The sequence below is a fragment of the Cydia strobilella genome, chromosome 22 (assembly GCF_947568885.1).
Source record: "Cydia strobilella chromosome 22, ilCydStro3.1, whole genome shotgun sequence".
Lineage (NCBI taxonomy): Eukaryota > Metazoa > Arthropoda > Insecta > Lepidoptera > Tortricidae > Cydia > Cydia strobilella.
This window is the reverse complement of record NC_086062.1, coordinates 2345428-2358616: the sequence shown is the minus strand read 5'-3', so window position 1 is coordinate 2358616 and position 13189 is coordinate 2345428. Positions and strand designations below refer to the sequence as shown.

The window sequence follows — 13189 nt, the reverse complement described above, 5'->3', positions numbered from 1 at the left end:
TCTTCTTAAGGATTTCATTTCAGTCGCAAGTAAAACCACGTAATCCAGTACAAATGAAATGTATTAAAGGAATAAATCATTTCAATGTTTGATATTTGTCTTCTCTTATCACCAATTGTGTCCGTTGGCGACTCGTATGCTCGTTTGCCTCCTACATCATAAAATAGTAGATTGTGTCACAAGGGAACAAAATCACATATTTACGGCGAGGGCGTACAATTGAATTCTAAACGAAGCGAAGGATTCTATAATAGAATGCCGAGAGTAGAGAGGGATTTTAAAGTAGAATCCTGAGTGTAGTGAGGGATTCAAGTGTATTACGCCCAAGATGGAAATAATTTTGCCACCATGTGACACATATTGCTTTTCACATCACTTATGAGGTAATTATAATGTTCAAAAATATTATTTAAGCTAAAAAAATAATGCGCAAAAAATGTTAAAATAGTGTCCTAGAACAGAAAAGTGATACTTTGATCCCTCCTAGCAGGGAAGAAAAGTGCCGCTTCGATCCCTTCTAGCAGGGAATAAAAAGCCCTTTTTAGAATTGGTGGAATTGGATGTTAAAATAAATATTGTTATTTAAAAGACAGAGTCCTCGGCAAGCTCGGCCGAATTTCACCTTCCCATACAAACGAAGTTCCGTTCTCATTTTAAAACTACGTGTTGGATTGTATTGAAACTTTGCACATAGTATACATTGACATGTGGTATATCTAGGTCTGAAATTCGTTTATAAAACAAACGAAATATAGCAAAAACAGGTTTTGTATGGAAAACTTAAATTCGCTGTATTTTTTGAACTATGGTATCTGAAGCTACATAAACTAATTACAGACATAATTATACCTTATCCTATTGTAAGTACCTACAAAGTTTCAGAGCAATCTGGCTAGTCGTTTTAAAATGAGAGCGGAACTACGTTTGTATGTAGAACCGAGCTTGACGGGGGCTCTTAACATCTCGTTTCACTGAAAATCGAAACCCAGTATCATCGTGGGAAAACACAAGTGTTGGATCCATTTCCTAACGCTCTTGTTATGTAAGTACTTGTGTCATATTTCACGTCTAATATCGGCGGTGTGATGTTTACTTATCTTATTACGTTTCTCCCGTTAGAAAGTAACAGGTAATAATGAAATATGACAAATTTTTATTTTGACCAGATCAAAAACAAACCTGATCGATTGATACCATAAAGGATTTGCCACACTGGATGCGTTCTGCGGTCAAACCCGCATTATGTATGAACAACATTGACAGCAACCTTTGAAGTTGAAGTTTGACCTGACCACTGACCGCAGAACGCATCCAGTGTGGCAAATCCTTTATGGTATAAATCGATCAGGTTTGTTTTTGGGATCAAATGTCTATATGGGACCCATTGCATTAAAGCAATACAAAAGTCAGAAATGATAGTCAAAGTCCGACAGTCGTACTTCACTCGCGAAACGCTCCTTACAAAACCATAAGTAATGGGCCCTACGGAAGAGCAGCGCTGGCTTTATAGCTAGCATTATGCTGAGTTGGGTCCATTTCGTGATGCACACTTGATGATCTCTTCTTTTCTTGCTGTTGTTGTCTGTACATGTTCGTACTTGTGTTGTGATCGTCACGAATAAATCTCTTTTATCTTTATTTTTATAAGTGAACGTGAAGGTGACTAAGAGCCCATCTTGAATGTATGGAAAATAAGTAAAATCGCGATTTTTTCGGTGAAATATTGCGTTTATGCATATAGTTGCTCTACCTTTTCTTGGATAAAATGCAAAGGAATTGAATATCTTTACTTTTAATATCTTTATTCCTTTTTGGAAGTTTAAATTTTGTTGTAAAAACTTTAAATTTTGAAACTTTTAGATCCTGTATTTTTTTATCATTTTTATAAGTATATTATTTTAATAGAATAGAATAGAAATCATTTATTCAGACAACACATCAATACAACACATATATAGCAAATACAGTTAACAAAACAGTAGAAATAGAGATGTGAAGCCGAAATGGTCTACACTCAGCAATGCAGCTGGCACGACTAGCGCTAGCGTGGTTGGTTTGGTTTATTCAATAATTTTGCTTTCACGACAAGGCTTATCGTCACCTAAGAAGCACGTAGATAGAATTAACGAAGTTGAACTGTCAAAATGGGACAATGTGTCAAATTATCCACCGACGGCAACGACTATGTTATGCAAATTGTCGTCTGTCAAGCTCCTGTCATCTACCGCTGTCATTCTGTCATCTACCGCTGTCATTCTGTCATCTACCGCTGTCATTCTGTCGTCTACCGCTGTCATTCTGTCATCTACCGCTGTCATTCTGTCATCTACCGCTGTCATTCTGTCATCTACCGCTGTCAGATGTGGATAACTATCACGATTTCGCCCTATCACGGCCTTGTCACGCTACCATGCTAAGCCAGCGGAGTGTGCGGGACAGCATAGTGCGGGACGGTACACGTTGTGGACGTAATATCCACATTGTGATGAATTGCTCATCTGCTATCTATTTTACTAGATTTTGTTATAAAATTCAACATGTGTCATCATGCCTATTGCCAAGGAGAAATTATGATTAGGAGGAATTTATGTTGTATTAAATAATTCTTTTTTTTTGTTTCAGGGGACCAACCTACCAGAAACAGCGACCTATACAATAACCTATAATTTTAGTCCGAGCCCTATACACCTGACACTATTCCTTTACTCTTCACTCCGGTCCTTGGATAATGGTCGTGGAAGGCATGACTGCACCTGACATTTAATAGGTGAGTAGTCAAATATTTGGGGCATTATCTATGAAAAGGGACCTTATTGTCGATGGCGCTGACGCCGCACAGCGTCGCGCGGCATTGTATTTATATCGCATCGTTAATAATGGCGTAAGCGCCATCGACAATAAGGTCCCTTTTTATAGAAAATACCACATCTATTCATTTAAATTTGGTTAAAACGAAACTCCCAGTTTGCGCGGGTTACGATTTAGAAAAGTTGTCTGTGGCATCTAATATGCGCAAAAGACGATACAATAAGGACTGCATGCCGAACTTTTATGGAAAATAGTTTGATTTGGTTTCATTGCACCTTAATTTCGTTATACTCATTTACATAAATAATTATCAAAGCATTTATTTACGTAATCAACAACACAGATTGAAAATTTTAGGGTAAGTAGAAAAGGGGTTTCAATCCACATGTGGACGAGCGGCACCGTCGTCAAACCCAAGCCACCGCCACCTGGCAGCGGACTTAAAACGGTGGCGTGTGCCTCGGATGCCACATGCTGGTGGCGCGTATAACGGCGATACTGATCCTACATCTCAGCCAGCCCAGTATATGGTGCTTAGTGAGCGATTCCACGGATTTTTAGGGTTCCGTGCCCAAAGGGTAAAAACGGGACCCTATTATTAAGACTCCGCTGTCCGTCTGTCCGTCTGGCCGTCTGTCCGTCTGTCCGTCCGTCCGTCTGTCTGTCTGTCACCAGGCTGTATCTCATCAACCGTGATAGCTAGACAGTTGAAATTTTCACAGATGATGTATTTCTGTTGCCGCTATAACAACAAATACTAAAAAGTACGGAACCCTCGGTGCGCGAGTCCGACTCGCACTTGGCCGGTTTTTTTATCTAGACATAGACATAGAACAGTTTTATTCAACATCACATGAAATGGCAGAGTTAACAGATAGCAAAGAGGGTATTTGTATTTATTAAATATTTTTATATGATTTTGATCCATGTTCTTTCACTGATATGTGTTAAAATTGTTAAATAACAAACGAAACCGTCAACGCCATCTAAACGAGAATAGGCCAAAGGTTAGTATTTGGTGGTAGCACCATCTGTGCGAGAATCAAATTTTCTTGATTTCCGAGGCACGTTTTTTCCTTAGACTAATCATTTTATATAGGTTTGGTTAGAACAAAAAATGTACAGTTCCGAACAACTGACAGGCTGATATCGTCCGGCGGACTGGTAATCAGTGGGCCCCTTTAATGAGTCGTAAAAAGCATATTAAGTAGTAAAATAAACGGCCGAATACATTTTATTAGACGTCTTGTTAAAGTATGAAAATAAATGAGGTAAAGTAATGAACGAACATCTGCCCAATAAAACAGGATTCAATGTAACATTTACTCGTTCTTGTTGGAATGTTTATATCACGTTTTATGCGTACAGTGTTTCTTTAGAACTAAACAGACTGTTATGCTCGCTGTACACACTCGTCGAGAGACCCCGAGAGACCAAGAACGAGTGTGTACATACTGGGGGCCGATTTTTGAATTTAGACCGCTCGACTTCCTATATTTCATTCAATACTATATCCACTACTAAGCATTTAAACTCTAGTAATAGAATTGAAAACGAGCCGTCAATACCACTAGATTTTCAATTTCTATCGCTCGTATTAAAAAAAATAGCATTTCGCCATTTTCCACAGATTTTCGAGTGACGAAATCGATCGCTCGAAATTCAAAAATCGACCCCCTGCTTCCTTCTCGTCTCGCTCTTACTCATCTAGTCTCGCTCTTTTTCGAATTTCTGCCGAGAGTCTCGGCGTGAGGTTTTCGATCCGACTAGTGTGTACAACACTGTACACCCACCATTACAGTCAGCTGTAATTACTTAAATATTGACCAAAAACAATCGAAGAATTGAACAGTCACCTGCAATAATATGTTACACAACAAATGTCGCAAAAATCTGACACGTAAGATAAGAGCGCGTCACATATTTTTGCGGCAAAAGTCTAACAATACTATTGCAGATTGCAGGTGACTGAACAACGTGCTAATAGTTATTTACGATACAAATTCGAAACGAGTGGCGATAAATTAAAACACGAGTTGCGAATTACCTTTTCGCCCTTTAAACTTTCGACATATGCACTAAAAGTGCTCTTTTACGCACTAGTGCGAGAAAGTAGCACCATATGTACTGTAAAATTATCTGCCACACTTATAACCACCTTATTCATAAAACTTTGCAAGCACCAATAAGCTAATTTATGGTTCATTCTTTTGTAACAAATTTATAAGTCTAAATGACAGATAAAAACAAGCGATTAATATCTAAATAATTGAGGATTCAAGCGTTTATAAATAACGTTTTATTTTTAGTCATTTGTTTTTATTTACTTCCAATATAGTTTTACTTTACCCACATTTAATATGCCTTCACCATTAATAATTATCAATGACACACACAAAGAATCATAAATCAACTGAAAACAACCCCTGACTAATAAATCAAACTATACTTTATCATTGGACGAACACAAAAATAGCTATTTCAACACAAATTAACAGTGAAAATTGGGTTCTATATTTAGATAGCCAAAGTTGAAATTAAGTACCCCTTTCAAAGGTTCTTTAAAGTGTTTCAGCTTTCAAAAGATTGTATCTAAATTGTAAACGCACAGATTTGCTTTGATGTGAACCCAGGTCAGTGCACAGAAGATTAAACAGACACACCTAGTTATAAATTGGATGTAGTCTAGTCTAGTCTAGGTACGAGTATACTAGCCAATACAGTGGAACCTCGATAGCACGAATCTCAAGGGAAACGCCAAAAGCTTCGTTCTAACGAGTTTTGTTGAGGGTATCGACGTGGAGAGGTTTTTATAGGCTTTGGTTCGTCGTAAAATCGTTTCGAGTTAAAATATAAAACGATGAAAAATTCCTATAAGAGAAGAGAGGTAATCATCCATACAAAAATGAAGACTACAATCACATGATCTTCTTCGGGTTATAGATTTGTTAATAGATAACTTCGAGACATACCTCCTACCCGTAGAGATGATAAAACAATACGTATTTTTTGTAGGTAAATAGGTTAAATTAAATTTTTCGTGTTATAGTAAATATTGTACGGAATAACTGTGAAAGGATGTTTACTTTGATGAAGTTTTGGGAGTTGAAGGGAAACAAATTATAGCGTTTAATTTCATGTTAAAATCAGTAAACTCGTGCCTATTAATCATGTCAATGTCGTACTCGCTGTCAAATTAACAAAAAAACATGTTAACAATATTACTTAAGACTAAATTAATTTTAGTTTGACCTGTCAATTGACAATTTAATATTATATTTCATTGATTACTACGAATACCGCCCACGCACTTGTAACCCCTGGTGTTTCAGGTGTTCATGGGCGACGGTGATTGCTATCTGGTAATCTGTCTGCTCGTTTGCCTCCTACATCATAAATATTTGATTTACCCTGAAAAAATATATTTTTATAGTTTTTATTTTACCGTTCTGTAGCCATCCATGATTTACGAGTATGTATATACATGCTAAATTACAGCTTTCTAGCACTGACGATCACGGACGGACATGGCGAAACTATACGGGTTCCTAGTTGACTACGGAACCCTAAAATCGGTAGAACGGTAGAAGAATATTGGATTTCAAATCAAAATAGCGTGCAAACATAAGTCTATAGGTAAGCAAAACCAATAAACTGCATAGGATATTGGGGACATGTTTGAAACTTTTGCCGATGCTATTCTAAATGCAGTCATGCATGCACCGTGTGTAAAATCAATTCGCTGCATATTGCATAATAGCGTCCATAACGATATATGAAGGTTGCTGCAAAGCTATGTCCGGAGCGGAGTAAATAATTTCCTCTAACAAAAGGCTGACTTCGCAAAGCAGTTTAAAATGCCATTATAATATTATGGTCTTCATCAGCAATTCCAGTCTTCCAGTTTACTAAATATCGCTTCACTTTTTTTTTTTTTTTTTTTTTTTTTTTTATGTGATGTTCAGCAAACGAGCAGACGAGCCGCCTGATGGGAAGCAGTCATCGTCGCCCATGGACGTAAGCAACATCACAGGAGCCACTTAAGCATTGCCGACCCTTGAGAACCCTAAATACCCGCTTCTTGAAGAATCCCATGTCGTAGCACAAAGGAAATACCTCAGGAGGCAACTCATTCCACATTCTGCACGTTCTGGGAAGAAACGAGCGGGATGCCCGCTTATTCATGGTGTGCCATGTGTCTAAGAAGTGAGGATGAGCTTTGCTCCTTTGGCGGGAGGTGCGGTGATAGAAACGAGACGATGGCACCAGATCAAAAAGTTCTTCGATCAAAAACTTATCCAGTTTACTAAATATCGGATCCTATGTCCTTCCCCGGGACTCAAAATTTCAACAAAATCGGTTCAGCGGTTTGAGCGTGAAGAGGTAACAGACAGACAGACAGACATACTTTCGCATTTATAATATTAGTATGGATTGCACAATTGCCTTTTATAATTAATATAATTATGCTATATTCTGTTCTGCCTTGTCGTAAAGCAAGCCACACTCTTAATACAAAATCCGCTTTATATCTACAAGAATTTAAATTTAAAATCTAGCATCTTGCATATTGCATTCCTTGCTTAAACTCCAGAATATGCATTCCACGGATTTGCATGTAATGCACCGTGAATGCTTTTAACCTAGAAACGAGTGATATACTCGTACAGTCGCCATCAGATATATCGGAGCGGCCGAGGTGCTCAAAAATATCTCAACACGCACTCTAACGCCTTGACAATAGAGGCGTGTTCAGATATTTGTGAGCACTTCGGCCGCTCCGATATATCTGATGGCGACTGTACCATCGCCGATTTGACTATTATTTGTTAACCTTATTAACCCAAATATATTATTTAAACCTTGTTCTTCTAATTGTAAATATTTTTTGAATTTGACGATGTACAATTACTACAAATAAAATATATTCTATTCTATTCTATTATGAAAATTACCTGCGTAAAGTGACCTACTTCGAAAATGTGCCCTATTTCAAAGGTGACTTCCCAAGAATGTAACCCAATTTGCCAAAAGGGATAAAGGGTTAAATTTGAAGATGCCACCAATATTAGCCAACTATTCGGTATTCGGCCTATTCGGCCACTTGCCTAATATTCGGTATTTGGCCCAATGTTGCTTACTATTCGGCCGAATAGCGAATATGTGTTGCACACCTACCTAAAAAGAAAAATTACGCAATAAAAATAACCAAAAACTAGGTATATTTAATATTTATAATGTACCTATTCTTGGAAAGTTGTTAAATACGAAGACCCTTTTTTGAGCATTTGTTGATTACAAAATATTTTATTTCTATCAAAGGTCTGATTTGATTGACTAACTAAGTTCATTAATTCTGTTCAACCAAAAAATCTATCTTAGCAAACGTTGCTTTGTTGGCGAACAGTTTTCATAATATTTGTGACTCAAAATGTTCGCATGTCATGCCGAATATTCAGCGTTTCGGCCGAGAGAGGGGCCGAATATTCGGTATTCAGTATTCCGCCAAAACCACTATTCGGGGCATCTCTAGTAAAATTTACACTCATAGGTACTATCAAACATCTTGCATCCTGACCTACTGTGAAACATTTTCACAAATTCACATTCACATTAACACGTAAAAATATTATGATTATTTTATGGCACACTGTATAAACGTTTTAAGTATGGTGGGTCACAAATTAATGTGTTTGATTTTACACACTAAAGGATGACACGACCGGGCCATGTCCGGGCCGGAGCTTCCGGCGCTTACTTTTCTATGACATGACAGGTGATCACGTGGTGCTTTCCATAGAAAACGAAGCGTTGGAAGCTCAGGCCCGGACATGGCCCGGTCTAACGTGAGTCATCCTTAATAGGTAATAGGAATGTAAAGTCATCAAGGAATTTCCCGCGAACGAAGTCGAAAGCAAAACTAACTAGGTATCATATTATTTCGCAATCGGGATGAATCCAATTGTAACTACATATATGTTTGCGCAACCCAGTATGTCTTTATATAGAGCAATGATATCACAATATTGTTTGAGCTATTCCCGTCCGTTGAATGGCTATGGGATAATGTAAACGGGTATTTATAGGTTTAACCGATAATGCTGTTTTAACTCTGTTGTGGTTTTCACTTTAAGTAGGTCGCGGTCGCGAGTCTGTAAAAGGTTTTTATGACCTAGTTCTTCCCGACGATAATTGTAAAAAGCTAAAAAGGGGAATATCTTGAAGCGTGAACGTCAGCTTCCGCTCAGTTGGTGGTCATTTTATCATCAATAATAAGTATTTTTTGAGGGAAAAAAATAATAAGCTATGAGTTACATTAGCTATTTAACAGTTAACAGAAGTCAAACAGTAAGATCATTAGATCACCTCGATGATAAGATTAAGTAGATTATTTGAGGAGTGGTTTTTCAAAAGGGCTTATTTTTCTATGAAATCCATACAAAAATAAACCCTTTAAGTAGGGTTAAAGGGTTTATTTTTGTATGGATTTTATAGAGAAATAAGCCCTTTTGAAAAGACACTCCTCATTTTATTTAATGATGGCAAAGGGGCTTGCTCTTGTGTTGGAGGCCAACACTCATTTTGAGTCATCGCGCCAGACAAGTAAGTAAGGGTAAGTAAGTATTTCATGATATAAATTACAGTACAAATTTGCCTAATAAGCCAAAATTATAACAATGCACATGACGATCGTCATAAATTAAAAACTAGCAACATCATCATAGTATTGCTTCTCGCCAGCTTTTCATAACCCTTCAAGTGGCGCCAGCGAAAACGCGGTATACCAAATTTAAGCCTGAGCCCAATCGAACATCAGGAACTGGTTCTATTTTAACTTCCAAAATTTGACTCACAGCCTCACACATACTTACTGTTCAACACAACAAGTTGAATGAACGCCTGTAAAAACCAGAGATACAGAGATTATTCACCGCGAATATGTATATTTATATATTCACTCGATACTCGTATCTCACCGCAACTCACAGCTCGGTGGAAACGCCGATAGCTTTTATTGAATCGTAAAAACTCAATCAGAGTTAATCACCATTACCGGTAAAGCTGGATACCTACAGACCGGCGGCAAATGCAAATTTAGTTTATTATGAATTGATCCCGCCCATGTCCAGCAGTGGATGTGTTTCGGCTGACATGATGATGATGACATTTCAGATGGTGCCTTTTGCGTGTTTAAAATAACGCTGCATTTTTTATGATCTCGGGTCATCATACGCTATAAATAAGCACATTTGATTTTGCCCCTTAACTACACGTCTTTTACAAAATGACATTAAAATTAAAACTACAATACTTGAACTAAAACAAAACGTATAACCTCAAAAAGAGTATCTTTTTGTTCTGATACACAACCACAGACGTTCAACAATATACCGCACTAAAAAAAATGTCAACGTGTTTTTGAGCCACCCTGTTACACCAGTGTAACCACAGCACTACGGAAACCCCGAAGTTTTGTAGCCTAGCGTTTTTACATATGTATTTTTTCATAGCGATGGCGTGACCTGTGACCGACTCCTCAGGGGCTTACAGGTGAAGGCGAAGGCGTAGTAATTATTCCAAATACGAACTCTATATGCCCTGGAGTCCCCGGGACAGGTACAATTTGCGTCATTTCATCCTGTACGATAACTCGTAAAAATAAAGAAGATGTATCGTGGAGCAGCCATTAACACATGCAGCATGCAGTCATTAACACATAAAAATAACATTTTACACATTTCCTCCCAATTAAACATTAATAAAAATATTTTATTGATTTAATCATTACTGGGCATAAAATATACAGTTACAAAACGTTTTAAGGCATCATAAGGCATCAAGTTCTACTGTTTTGAGTAGATAAAAATCAGTTACGCTTACGCCAGTGTAACCACAGCATTACGGGAACCACGAACTACGCAGAAACAGCCAAAGGTTTATTGCACAATGTAGTTCACAGCAGCGTGACCTGATGCCCGATGATTCAGTGGTTTAAAGGTGAGGGTCGTGTGGATATGACGTCCGACTTTCAATCCGGAGGTCGCGGGTACAAATCCTGGCTCGTACCAATGATTTTTTCGGAACTTATGTACTAAATAGCATTCGATATTTACCACTTGCATTTAGGTGAAGGAAAACATCGTGAGGAAACCTGCATACATCTGCGAAGAAATTCAAAGGTGTATGTGAAGTCCCCAATCCGCATTGGGCTAGCGTGGGGACTATAGCCCAAGCCCTCTCGCGCATGAGAGGAGGCCTGTGCCCAGCCGTGGGACGTATATAGGCTGAATTATTTTTATTATTATTTATTGGGTGTCATTCAATCGATCTGCGAAATATTACTATTTTGATGAACAAAAATATATATTTGGTCAGCCAAAATGAATACTTGGTCAGCAACTTAAGGTTAGCAAATATTTTTAAACCAGTTCGCAATTAATGTCATACTGAGCTGCACGACCACACATAAGATAATGACCTGAATTTTGACAAACCTAAATAGCCGAAAGGGATAGTGCCATATATTAGAAGGGGACATCATGGTTCGACCCCCTGAACCGCTGTCAAACTTCGCGTTTGTAGGAAGTGTCCTTCTGTACGGTAGTATTATTATTTATTCTGTGCTAATGTTCCCGGTACCGGGTCGGAAGCTTTTAAGCGGTCCGTTTCACGGAAAATATATTTTTAGAGAGCATTTGAGTTTTGCTGACTCAGACAATCAGAATATCGAGAAATTGAGGATAATGAAGCTCATTTTAAGTTCGATAAGTTGTTATTATAGTTGAACGTCGATAATGCACATACGTATTTAGGCTAAAAAAATAAAAATTCATAAAAAAATAAATCATTTATTTCGGACGATATTATATATGTATAACTCGTGACATCCTTAGTGCTCTCATAATTATCCTAACCAAATTGTCCATATTATATGCATAATATTTGACGAACGGTCTGGCCTAGTGGGTAGTGACTCTGCCTATGAAGCCGAAGGTACCTGTTTCAAATCCTGGTAAGGCCATTTATTGGTGTTATGAGCACACATATTTGTTCCTAAGTCATGGGTGTTTTCGATATATTTAGGTATTTATTAATATTTATATATTACATTAATCGTTGTTTAAGTACCCACAACACAAGCCTTATTGAGCTTACTGTGGGACTTCATTAATTTGGGCTATAATTTATACATCGTCCCCACCAGAATGTTTCGTTTCATAATTTGTGTTATGTTTTATGGCGGTAGGCTTATAATTGTCATCTTTATTTTATTTTTTTCCTCTATGTGTTATTTAATTTAATTTTTGTCTGTATATATTCCTAAACTTTAAGTTAATTATAAGTTAGGTCCCCACTGTAAATCAGCGCTGCGGCTTGCCGTAGCATTACGCTGAGTGGGGTCCTTTTTAACGTTCATCACATCTATGTCTTTTATGTAATTAACTGGTTTGGTTTGACGTAAATAAATATATGGCGGTTAGCAAAATATTATCGGCGCGTGTCGATAACTTAGTATAGGTTAGAGCACGCGCTGATTCGATTAAGATAATGTCTGTACCGCCGTAGATTAGAGATGTATAAAACACTTGATTATGGTTTAATAAATCAGTCTAAGTCTACCCGTCAACGGTACTTTTTCTCACCCAACTACGTTCCTCTAAAAAATATATTTCCTTTCTTTCTTTCTTTCTCTCTATAGGTAATATTTATTTATTTTATATCCTTGGGGTCCCGGTTCCTCCTTCTATTTCAAATATAACTCTGATCCCAAAAACATTACGAAATTACTACAAAGTTATGTTTTGAGCATCGCGCTATCATACCTAAAATGGCCAAGGCAATACGAGCCATAAAAATACGTTAGTAGAGTTGAATTTACATAATCATTCCGGCCGTTTTGGAGTTCAATGGTTCATATTTTATGTCTAATGGAAAATTTGCCTTTCAGTCGCAGCGTAGCTTTTAGAACAGTAATTCAATTGTGACCTTGGCATAAAAAATATGAACTGAAACATAAGGTAGTGATTATTATTGTTAGAGCAAACTTCAACTTTTATTCAGCAATAGGATACAGGGGCACTTTGACACGTCAACATTGAATTTACATACAAACAAAAAAATGTAATACCTACATCAACAATTATTATCAAAATTAAGTGTCCAAGCGAATGGATTTAGGATAAATCTAGATTACTAGATTATCATTTTGTATGGGTTGCCAAGATGATACATTAATAAAATTGACCTCATAATAATACATACTGTTAGGTTACCACCGGGTTGATGATGAAGACTAATACTTGTACCAATATTTTAACTTTATTCGTTCGCTACCAACAACCAATTTACAATAAATATTCCAACACGTCTACACTGTAAC

The 13189-nt window shown here is 37.3% G+C and overlaps 1 protein-coding gene across 6 annotated transcripts in view; it reads left to right on the top strand.

Moving 5' to 3' along the window:
* The window catches only part of LOC134751532 (muscle calcium channel subunit alpha-1-like), a 134299-nt gene that overhangs the window by 60722 nt on the left and 60388 nt on the right, over positions 1-13189 (top strand). For all 6 annotated transcript variants that reach the window (XR_010128674.1, XM_063686967.1, XM_063686968.1 and 3 more), the window contains exon 2: positions 2623-2767. The gene's annotated coding sequence lies outside the window, so the exon portion shown is untranslated. The remainder of the gene's footprint in view (positions 1-2622; positions 2768-13189) is intronic.